Source organism: Pinus tabuliformis, chromosome 1_1, assembly GCF_031772625.1.
Source record: "Pinus tabuliformis cultivar Carrire ecotype Pingquan chromosome 1_1, CPIR1, whole genome shotgun sequence".
Classification (NCBI taxonomy): Eukaryota; Viridiplantae; Streptophyta; class Pinopsida; order Pinales; family Pinaceae; genus Pinus; species Pinus tabuliformis.
The window spans coordinates 767378635-767391537 of record NC_142297.1 but is presented as its reverse complement, the minus strand read 5'-3'; positions in this window follow the sequence as shown (position 1 = coordinate 767391537).

Below are 12903 nucleotides of genomic sequence, written 5' to 3'. Positions count from 1 at the left end.
CTTCTCAGAGATAAGCTGCCATCACTCGAGCTAGTTTATTTCCATTTGGCATATAAATATTTTCTTAGTATTACTTATTAAGGAGTTGAAGTTCAATTTTTGTTGTATCTATGTGTTTCTATTTAAATCTGTATTTCATTTCGTTCCTGCATAAATTTGGATCAGTGGTGGCAGAGTGATCTACACTTTCTATTTTTTTTGTGCATGCCCCCAATGAGGCTGAGGTATAAGGAGTTATGATTTGAACTAGTTGAAACCTTGCAAGATTTACCTCACTGACCTCGACGACCTCCCATAGCAGAAGAAAAGAAAGACGAGGGAGTAGGAGATCCTTTCAAAATGTTTCTTGAAGAAGCCATCATGAAACAAAGGAATGAAATGATGGATAAATTTTTCTAGATCTTTAGGAAAGTATCAACAGGCGAAGCATCTTCATATGGTAGCCACCTCGGGGCACCACTGCCTTCAAGGTACAAGTTAACTTTGACATTTATATATGTGAAGGCTAGATAGATGTAGCAGTCATGGATAAATGGTTGAATCTACTGGAACGATATTTTTCAGTCCATAATTTTTCCAATATGGAAAATATTGCTTTTGCACTCCTCAAGGTCGTCCCCATATCAAGGATGTGCGGGAAACCTATTGTGAGCAGAAGGATGAGAGGGAACCCTCACTATTTTTAGCCACACCCACCTTGAATTCTTTCTAAGACACCATCAAGGAACAATATTACCTATCAAGAGATATGAAGATAAGTACATAAAATGGACCACACTGCAGTAGGGAAGGGACCAAGACATGTCAGAGTTCACAAATATTTTTTATACCCTTTGCAAGAATTTGGGTATCAAATATTTTGAGTAGCATCTAGTACTAAAGTATTGTGGCTTTCTACACAAATACATCTAGTACGATATGGAGTTCCTAGACATATCCTCATTTGGCGTTGCATACCGATATGTTGTCAAGGTCGAGAAAAAATTTAAATAGAAGAAACGAGAATTTGGATCCGCGAATCTTAAGCAAGGAAAAGGTGCCCCCAAACCACAAAACAAAGGACAAAGCCAAGGTGGGGTGACCCAAGACAACCCATCGAAGCCACAAGCAAATAACAAAACCACAAAGACAAAGAAGGACATAGGAAAGTGGTGTGAGTTCCATAAGAGCCCCACTCAAAACACAAGTGAGTGTCATGCCAAGCAATCACTAGTGGCCAAAATAAAGGCTTCAGATTCAGATGCATGTTCTGACTATGAGTCAGAACCTAAAAATGGGAACGAAAAAGGGATGCATATTATCGATGCATAGCCCAGTGCCACCATTTCCACCACCAAGGTAGAAGATTGAGCCAAAAGATCCAGAGGAAGGAGAGTGTCTATTCCACTCACAGATGTGGGTGAAGGGGTCTCTATTGTAGTTAATTGTTGACAACAGGATCCTAAAGAACCTGATCTCAATAAAGGTCACTGAGAGGTTGGGTCTATAGACCACACCACACCCGCAACCATAAACCATAAGGTGGCTCCATCAAGGATGAAATATCTGCATTAGCCACTATTGTCACTTTCCCTACAACATCAAGCTCTTCATGGATCAGGTACTGTGTGATGTTACTCCTCTTGAGGTTTGTGATGTGTTATTAGTACAACCGTAGTTATGGAAGTGACATATTATGTATGAGTCTAGGCCTCACATTGTTATTTTTACTTAATTAGGTAGTGATTTATACAAGATACTGGAGGTAGTCCCGCCTAAAACCATCTCTTTGATATCTTCTAAGCAATGCAGTAAGATCATCTCCTAGACCAGGAAATTTATTTTCTTTCTGATCCACTCTCAAAGGAAGGGGAAGATCTTGGCCACATCCATGGCCCCTGAGAAGGGTTCCAGCACGCAGTAGAAGTAGGTGGATAGGGTCATGGAATAATACATGGACATCTTTACCTCACCCACATGAGTACCTTTTCCTTATCAGTTCAAGCATTTGATTGATCCGATTCTCGAAGTGACCCTACCCAATGGGCCTAAATATTGTTGCTAAATTATGGAAAATGAACAAATCAAGTAGCAAATCCAAGAGTTGCTTCAAAAAAGGCACATTCAATCGAGTTCATCACCTTGTGGGAGCCTGATTACACTTGTATAGAAAAAGAATGGGACTTAGAGAGTCTACATTGATTTCTAGGCACTAAATAAAATCACTGCCAGGAATAGGTATCAAATCCCATCGATTGATGACCTTCTCGACCATGTTAAGAGGTATTGTACTTAAGAAAGATCAATTTAAAGTCTAGTTATCACCAGGTTATGATAGAGACCATCGATATATGGAGGACCGCCTTCAAATCTAAGGAGGGCCTTTTTGAGTGGTTTCCCATGCCTTTCTAGTTGAAAAATTCCCCTACAACTTTTATGAGGCTGATGGATGACATCTTGCAACCCTTTACCCACTCATTCATGGTTGTATATCTAGATTACATCCTCATTTTCATCAAGAATTGGGAAGATCACTTCCATCATGTTTGGCAGGTCCTTCAAACCCTACCGTAGCACAAACTATGTACTAACTTGGAGAAATTCACCTTTAGCTTGAGCCAGGCTCAATATCTAGGTTAGATCATTTATGAGAGAGGCATACATGTCTACATAGCCAAGATCCAATTCATTCGGGATTGGCTAGCCTTGACCACTCTAAAAAAGCTTCATTGCTTTTTGGGCCTTGCCAATTTTTATTGGAGGTTCACGTTGGGATTATCTCATATCACTTGGCCTTTGATTCAAGTTATCAAGGGCAGAGAGAAATAAAAATTGTCTAGGTTTGAGTCCCAACAGAAGGTGTTCGTTGAGTTGAAGCAATGCCTTTTCTCTACACTAGTACTCACATTTCCATACCTACAAAAACCATTTAATTTGAGACATACACCTCTGACTATGCTATTGGTGTAGTTCTCACCCAACAATAGCATTTGATGGCCTATCACAGTGAGACACTTTTTGTTTGAATTCATAAATGTAACAACTAAGATAAAGAGATGTATTACGTCATGCATGCTTTTCGACAATGGGAACATCACATTTTGGGGAAGGAGATAGTTGTCCACATAGATCACAGACCTCTTCATTTTATATAGACACAAGGGAAGTTGTAGAGCAATCACCATCAGAATTGGTCATGGTATCTATTAGCCTTGAGGGGCACTACTACTATTTTAACAGAAATGTCCCTTTTTTTAGCTCCGATGGTCAATGTCTCATCTTGCTCCACTTTGGCCATAAGCCGGACTTCAAAAATTATACACCTGCACTCATAAATATCGGCGGGTCCTCTCTCGATTCATCTCCTTTCCACTGCGCTCTCCATTATCTGATCCCTGCCATCAATATTCCCACTGATCTAATGGTCCACACTTCATCCGATTAACAATTTATGCTCACCCGCTCTGACCAATCACCACCGTTAGATCATTTCCACCAGATCTAACAGCTATCGCGCATATCACTTGGGCAACAAGAGAGAGGGATACTCGCCCGATAAAACGGTTTCCTCTCTCTCCTTTGCTACTACATGGTGCCCAATGAATGGAATTGGGCGGGCTCCGACCTTTACCACTTACCACCCGATGACTGTCCGATATAAACCATATTCCGCTCCCACCACGACTTCAAGCCTCCGAAAATTGATCTCCTCCGCCCATTCCTTCCGATCCAACAGACCTCGTACCCCAATTCCCACCAGTCACCTAGGGAGGAAATTTGTTGGCTTTTTCAGTATTTTTGACAGTCGGGCAATCGAACTGAAATAACAGAATGCATGGCAAAAAGGGAAAAAAACAACAACACAATGCAACTGAACCAACAAAAATGATCATGGAACGCACTGACATGAGTGAACCACCTGACAACATGTCGAAATTACCAGAATTTGATTACCGTGTTTGTTAGAAACAGAGCTCTCTGAGCTCATGTTTGTCTAGTTATGGTATCAAGTAGTTAGAAGAAAGAGGGGACAGATTAAGACATCTCGAGCCTCAGTGAGTTCGAGAGTATTGTAAAAAGCCTATAAATGGTTGAAAGTTCGAAGGAATAGGGGCTCAAATTTTTGAGACTGTGGATACTCTGTTTCTCTCAGTGTCTCATCTTTATTTTAGTAATACAAGCTTCTTTTTCTATTGCATGTTCAATTCCCATCTTCTCATTTGTTCTAAGCTTGCACTTGAATAGGTTATTCATGTTTTCTTCTGTATCTAATGCCAGATAACTGTCATATTATCTCTGTGTTGATAGATTATATTTGCAAGCTTCATTTACTTTCTATCGCTAGCCATTCATATGTGTTTATGTATGTATCTGATGGTATAGTCATGATTCTCCATCTATTCATTGAATCTATAAACTATTTAGCATTAGTGGTTGAAAGCCTTGTCAAACTGAGGGTGTCCATGCATGTCTTGAGTGAAAACAGAGTTGAACATTCATCTGACTTGATCCAAACCCCAATCCATTCCAATAGTTCAGAGAACAAAATTGAAGATTTATATGTTGTCAGGAATCTCCGAGCTACAACCTAGTAGAGTTTCCTGGAGTGCTAACAGTATCTACAAAAATTCCATTTGAAAATTAAGTAGAAGAAGGGAAGAACGAATCATGTTGTAGATTACCTTTGTCAGCCCCCGCTTGCAACAATGACCATTGTTCTTAACTATTGTTCCCACAAGACTTATGGATGGCCACAAATATACAAAAATTATCTAGAGTTTACTACCACCCACCATATGTTGGTGGATTGAAAGAAAATTCCAAACTTCCACATCTAGGAAAAAATATTATGTTACCTAAGCCACCTTTATGTTCCTTCAAGTGAGCATGCCAAGATGATTTGGGAGGCACACTACACTTAGGTTGTAGGACACTTTTGAGTGGAGAAAATTGTGGCAGTACTACATAAGTATTTTTATTGGCCAAAACTCCAACATGATTTTAGAAAATATATTAGATCCTACACTAATTTTGCCATTGCCAAGCCAACCATCAAGAAGCAAGGCTTGTATACTCCTTTTCCTACTCCCATCCAGCCTTGGGAATCCATCTACATGGAATTTTGTCTATCCTCCTTTCTACCAAGCATGGTAATGATTTTGTATTTGTGGACATGGATATATTTTCTAAGATCATTATATTGGGGGTCTACAAGAAGAGTATCACAATAGAGGAAAGTGCCAAACTCTTCTTTGAACACGTGTGGATATATTTTGGGATCCCGCAGAACATTATATCATATTGGGATAGTAGGTTCCTAAGCACATTATGGTCGACCTGTGGTCATTATTTCACACTAATCACACTAAGTTGGCTGCATTCCATCCCCAAAATCATGGCCATACATAGGTCATCAATAGGATGATTGTGCATATACTATGCATGTACAACTCCAAGCATACATGAGCATGGGATGAGAGAATTCCCTATGTTTATTATGGCTATAAAAAATCTCTCCATAGCCTGATGGGAAACAACCCCTTTCAAGTGGGTCCAAGATTTCAAACATTGTGTTTGATTGATGTTGTCATTCCTCATGTGACTACATAGGAAAAATCTGCACATGTATAGTCTGAGGCTAATAAAGCAACCAAGTTTATTGAATGCATCCAACACATATTCCAAGAGGTTCATGACATCTTGGATAAATCTAATTCCAATTAAAAGCAATGGTGTGATCAACATCAGGTGGCACATAAGTTTCTGGTGGGCAACAAATTTTGGTTTCATTTGCAGAAAGATTGCCTTTCTGAGGCCCGTCAGAAGCTCCAAACACTCTGATACGAGCATTACACCATCACCAAGGCTATGGGAGATCATTATTTCTACCTCAACATTCCCTCATTCCTTGGCCTGCACTCAGTGTTCAATGTGGACTGCCTTTGGCCATAATTTCCACCATTGTTGGACACATCAAACATTGTCGAACACCTCACACCAATAGAGCTCAACCTAGACTGCATGGAATAGGCCACCACTGATTGAATCATGTAAAAAAATATCAATAAAACTTGCCAACATAGGATCCAACTATATCAGGTTGTCAAAGTTGGCCAACTCTTGCACCAGGGCAAGTGGCTCACCAGGGACCAACTTCAATAGAAGTTTCACCATCTGATGGAGGCACTCAATGCAATGGGGACCACTGTTTCCTAAGGAGGGAGGACTGATCCAAGTGGATATTGGTGGCCACTTGCATATTCCACTTGGACCCCCAACATTATTTCTTTCAGTTTCCTTAATTGTAGCGACTTACTATTTTTGGTAGTTTTTCTGGTCTTGAACTTTTAGAGCCATTTTGAGGCCCTAAATGATGCTTTTTTGGAAAATGGGAAAACCCATATGCTATAAGAAAGGTTCTAATTTGAAAGTTTTAGTCCTCAGATAGATATTTCTAACGAGGTTTCATACACATCAAACCAAATTTATGACCCCGGGAAGTTGGTGTACCAACTAACCCCAACGGGGCCCACAAACTTTTGGCACTTCATTTCCTAGGGTTAGGTTTTTGGATGTTTAGGGCTTTTCCTTTTTCCTCAATAATAAAAATCATTTTTAACCTCATTGTAATATATTTTAGAGACATGTAGGCACCACATCTCTTCTTAGAACTAATCTATCATCGCTTGAGCTAGTTTATTTCCATTCTACATGTAAACTGTTTTTCGGCAATTGTTATTAATAAATTAAAGTTCAGTTTTCACTATATCTATGTGTTTAAGTTTGAATCTGTATTTCATTTCATTTCTTCATAAATTTGGATCATTCATAGCTGATCGAGGACACTGATCTATGCTCTTCCCTCCTCTTTGAGGTCTGTTGTGACCAGCAACAACCCCCCCCTTTTCATTTAAGTGTTATCCAAAATACTAAATGTGTGGGGACCCTTAGTTAAAATTTAGGAAAAGCAAGAGTAGGGCTTAGCTTTCTTTTCCTCAAAATAAAGTTACCATCATAAGCTTAGGAAACTCCTTCGAATACTTAAAACCTAAAGTTTATGATGAGGAAGAAATCTTTAAAAATGCATCGTATAACGGTAGTACAACCCCACCATACAAGTACAATCCCGGCATGTGCGAGATTGTGGTATTAAAACAACTATCACGTCACAATAAGTAAAACTTATAAGAAAAATTTCAAGATTTACCGATTTGCGATGACACCGATCGCAAGATCGCATATCGCAGGAAACAGGTTAACTAAATTTGTCATACATAAACTTCTGCGATCTGCGATAATTGCGATATCGTGATATAGCAATGGTTGCGATGTCAAGCCAGACCAACGCTGCGATATTACATTTGTGCGATTTTACGTTATTATGATGGTGCGATCTGCGATGTTGCGATCTGCGATGTTGTGATCTGCGATTTTGTTAAGCAAATCGCAAAATCGCTCCATTGCAGATCGTTCGGGCACAATATTCAAGAAAAGCTACTTTCCATAAGCTGACACATAATTACGTGCTTTAAATGCTAATACAGGCGTTAGTTGCCAGTTATTAATAAAATATGGACGCGTGCTTTTCAAAGAATCATTTCACGTAAGGTTGTGTATTTGGTATGTCTGCGGCTTTAAAAACTCTCCCATCACACGTCTGGGTCATTCATTTCCATTTCACTTGTGAATTGCAGGAACAGAGAACGAAGGACGATACAAAGCAATACGCAGGTTGAAATGGGGAAGAAAAACAAGGCTCAGAGCTCCGAAGAGAAGGATATGGCACCTTTATACACAGATACAGCCTGTAACAGAGACGCAGGAATATCGACGTGGGAAGAAATGTACAGACAGATCGAAGACGAGAATCCCAGAGTAATGAAGGTTACTGCTGTTGTGGGCTCACAGGGCTCTTCTGAAGCATCCCTAGAAGATCTAGCATGCTCGTTCCTACATCGGATAGCAGCAAGGCCCAAAATTGTCCCATACACAGACATGATCAAGTGGATACTTGATAGTGCAGAAATGAAAAATAGACAGTTCAAGATTCATGGTCAAGGGCTCATCAGGTCATTCGCTGCGCAGGATTTAAAGCTTATGTATCATCTGCCTGAGCCACAGGCAACATATAAAATGCAATTCATAGAAAAATTTGTGGCGGAGAACCCGAACTTGTCAGAGACCACCAAATATTGGTCCAGAAAAGATGAAACTCTCAAGAAAGATAAACACGGTATGTACAATACTGGTTCCCTTACCTCCCCATATTGCTTTGCTGCTACCATGCTCTGTAGATTATTTGGAATGCCAGATATCAACAAATTTTCATCTGAATGGTTACCATTACTAGATGCTGCCACAAATGCCACTATTGTAGATTGGGCCAAGATTTTATCTGATAACCTAATCACGGTTATTGTCAGTTACCGGTCCAAAAGATCTACGTCTCAAAGGATTTATCCTCCTTTTTATCTAGCTGCATATGTTATGGATTCAATATGTTATGTGTCTAAATTCCCTGTTGTGGGTCTGAAGTGGACAACTCAAGACCCCTTACCCATTCATGTCTATCATAAGATATTGTGGGACTCTCAGTTCACTCCATATTTCTACCATATTTGTCACGGACTCATGCTGCCCTTGTATAGAATGTTGTATGATAAAGAACCCTCGAGGTGCTCGCCTGAAGCACAGATATATATCCTCCCCATTGCAAGATGGTTCGGAGAAGAATTGTTCACTTATATTAGTGTTTTTGGAAGTACTGTACCCCCTCATGTTCTACCTTTGTATATCCCTGATAAGCTCCTAGCTCGAGAAATTGCATATGAAACCTGTTCAGAAGGCGGCCTAACTAAAGACTTAAAGGACAAAAAGAAGGCTCTATGGCCACAGTTTCCTGTGGCTTGTGGGGCCTTTTCGCTATTTGATGTAGGTCACACGTTCACTGAAGTACATAATATGACGTGTCTACAACTATTTAAATTCCCGGGAAGACCATTTGACCCAAATGAGGTTGCCCAAAATTTCACAACTACAGTCAAGATAAAAGTGTTCTTTGGGAAAAAGGATTTATTTGATGATATATTTCAAATAAAAACTCACTTCAAGAAATTTTGCATGAAGCCCAATTGCAATTGTCTCCAGAAGACTTTCAAAAATTCATGGTATACAGAGAAAGAAGACTAGCCAGTGTTCCTCTAGAAAAGTTGTGACTGTCTGCAAGAGAACCAAATCCAAGCGTTAGTCTTAGTGGGAATTCAAGAACTAACGGATCTAAATCTAAGTCTGTACACGAAATGCCTGAACATTCTAAAAGATCCAGGAACGACCAAGATAGGAGCGAGGAGTCAGCTAAAGACACCGCTCAGTCAATGGAATTTCCACAACAACAGGTTATTACCTCCCTGCAAAGAGATCCTCCGCCTCTCGTCATTGAAGCACCACCCCTCACAACAGAATTAGATAAGGAATGGGAAACCTTAAAAGAACTGATCAATATTGAAGGACAAGCCCCAAAAACACCTGTGAGAAATACACAGGTAGCACAGGAAGTGGTCCCAACCATAGTCAGCGATGTCTCAGAAACAGAGCATATTCCTATCGCTCTGTCTTCTGAGCTTCTACTTAATGTAGAAGAAATTCCCCCTCTGGACATATTTTATAGTCCCCAACATAAAGCAGTGATAAGAAGATAGAGAAAGAAGAGGAAGTTAGAAAATACACTCTCTTAGGATGCTGAGCAATTAGACGTCTTATGGAAAGATCCCACCAGTAATCCGACTGAAAATCTCACCAAAATATCTCAGATCGCAGGAGTGTATGCCTCTGTGACTATTGACAAAGCATCAGAAGTTCAACAATTGTTGAAAGAGTGAGAAGATCAAATACAGGTACTGTAACTACAATTGCAACAAGCCAATACTAATAATGAGGCACACAAACATCTTGAAAAGTTGCAGGAAGGCTTCCAGCAAATGCAAATAAGTTATCAGAGAAGTTTGGACGAGAAGGGAAAACAGTTACAGGATGTACAAGAAATGCACAGGGATGACCCTAAGCTTACAGAGTTTATTTCAGAATCTATTTCTTTGAATGAACAACTACTGCAGCAGCAAGAAGTGTTGGGCCAAAAGATGTCATAGTGGAATGATTATTGCGAAATAAGTGATAAGATCACTAATCAAGTGGTCGACTTACGAATTGAATATGATCTGATTGACAAATGAGTGACTGAGTACTTGGCTTAGTAGGATGAGGATGAGGGAAAAAGAGCAGGCGCACCCAGGATAAATGAAAATCATAAAGAGCTGCTCTTTAACAAGTGGGACGATCAAATCAGGGAGGCAAAACAAGTAGCAGAAACAATAGCCACGACAACAAGCATTCTTATTGACTGTGTAAATGAGAATTTGCACAGAGCAAATTTAATCGCAGAAACCACCCCGGGGTATTTACCAAACAAACTACAACTAGAGGCAGAATGGAAGCAGAGAGCACAAGAAAAGGGAAAGGCAATCCAAGCACTAAACAGGTTGAATTGGGAATGTTACTGGACATACTTGGTGAAGCTGCATAGTCAGTGGATGACTGTGAAGTGTATCATAAATGCGGCCAAAAAGGTGGTACCAGCTCTCATCGATTCCGTTTTCACAACCCAGCTCAAAGTAAAAGTCAGCCAGCCGACTCTCCTTAAACCAATGCTGAATACATGCAGTTTTAAAGACCAGATACAAAAGTAGTTTAGTTCTGAATTTAATTTTCGCTTTAAATTTTGCTTAGAAAAAGGGCAGTCATTTTAAAACCGCATCCTGAATTTTTGTAAATAAACTATTATTAGAATTAGGAAGTAGTATTTAAACCCTTCTCATGCATTTAGAGAAGGGTCCAGAAATTTATCAAAAACTTGTCCTCAGAACATGCACTTTTGCACCCTCAGAGGAGGTTTTGGTGAATGAATGGATCAAGATTTGTTGATGTTTGCATTTGATATTTGCTACTGATGTTGCACTTCTGTACTCTTTGTAGATGTTAGAGCAGGGAGAGATAAATCATTGTTGCTTGAAGCTTATGAATAGGACCAGTCATAAATGGTACTTTTATCTCTTGACCATTTCTGCTTATATGTTAAAGTGATATACAATCTTTAGTTGTTTATATGTTATTGCATGAATGCTTGAGTTACCATTTGGCACTTTTGTACGGTGGTAGCTATTTATTTATGTTTAATTTATGAATAGCTTATTATGTGATACGATGTTCACAACTGTTTTTCCTAACTTTTTATGCGAAATAGTTCATCTTAATTGATTTCCTTTCTTATAATCACTGAATGATCTTTATTACCAGTTGTTATTTGAAATCTCTTTAGATCACATAATAGAAGAATTACATCCTGAGTTAGCATAGATTAGATGTGTTGTTTATTAGATTAAAATAGCATAGAATTAGATTAACGTTTGAATTAGAATAGCTTAGATAGTTACTGTTAGATCAGCAACATCCAATTCTACACACACACACCCATAGATTGGGAAACTGGTCCCATTATCCCCAGTCGGACCCGTTATACCAAACGGATAAGGAGCTGCCAACCAAGGTCCGGACTGGGCGGATATACCCCTTGTTGTCGACCTGATTTTCGGGGCTTCAACATATTTGGCGCTAGAAGGAGGGCCTGAACATGTTTTCTGCGGGAGTTTGTTTGCAATTGTGACATTTGAATTAGGATGGCTTCTCTCAAACTTCCCATTTGGAGTTGTATCCATGTCCATGCCTCTTCCAACACTCCACCCGAAGTGGTAAGACTCTTGTCTCGGGTAAAATTCAATGGTAAGAGTAATTCTTCTGCCTTTAACCATGCCCTTCAATTTATTCAAAATGTTTCAAATTCAAATTTTCAAGGAATTGATGAAGGCATTTTGTGCAGAATTTTTACTCTCACATTCATAGCGGAAGCTAGAAACTGGTGTAGAACTCTCCCACTTGCCTCAATTCACAACTGGGACCAATTTGTCATGGCTTTCATTTGTAAATTTGATTGCTATGATTACGATCAGGTATATGATGAAATTGAATATCTACGTAAAGAAGATGAGTCTGTTAGAGATTTTAATATTCGATTTCATCTTAATTGTTTGAAATATGATGTTGAGAATGAACTCATGAGTGAAGAATCATTAAATTGTGTTGAGCATAACTATTCCCCGCCTCCTATCCCCGATCCAGTAGAAATTAGTCCCAACTTTGTTCCATTTTCTTCTAATGTGAATGAAAATTCCAATTTGGATGTGCGAATAAGTCATGATGAAGAAAGTTCCCAAAGCTTAGGGGACATGCTTGATCCAATACAAGAAGACGAAAGCGGGAATGTTAGAAGAAAGCCTTCCTTGGAACCAGAAAGAAACTTTGAGACAAAGTCAGATAATATGATCGCAAGTCGACAAATGCAGATGCCAAGGTTAGAACAGCAAAGTAATCCTCTTTCAAAAAACATAAGCACACAAAGGTATGATCTAAAGCCCGAAATCTACGATGAATGTGATGAACAAGGGTTTTTTCACGATGATACTTTCAAATGCATTATTTCAGAGTCTCATTTTTCTCTTTATCCTGATGTTTTTAATGATGATAATTTCCCCCCCCCAGTATTAATGATATCTCAGAAAGTACAGAGGATTATCCAAATGAATCACCATTAGGTTTTCAAGATAAAGAGGCAGCTATAGAACACCCTTTTGTCATTTACAAACATGAACGACTTGACCCCCCTTGTTTGAATATACTGGATAGAAAAGAGAAATCTAGGGAATCCTGTAAAGTCATTTATGATAACTACTTTGATGATGAAGATGTTGATTTATCTCGAGTAAATCAACAGAAATCTGAGAATGAGGGATATTCTAATTCAAGAATTATTTCAGC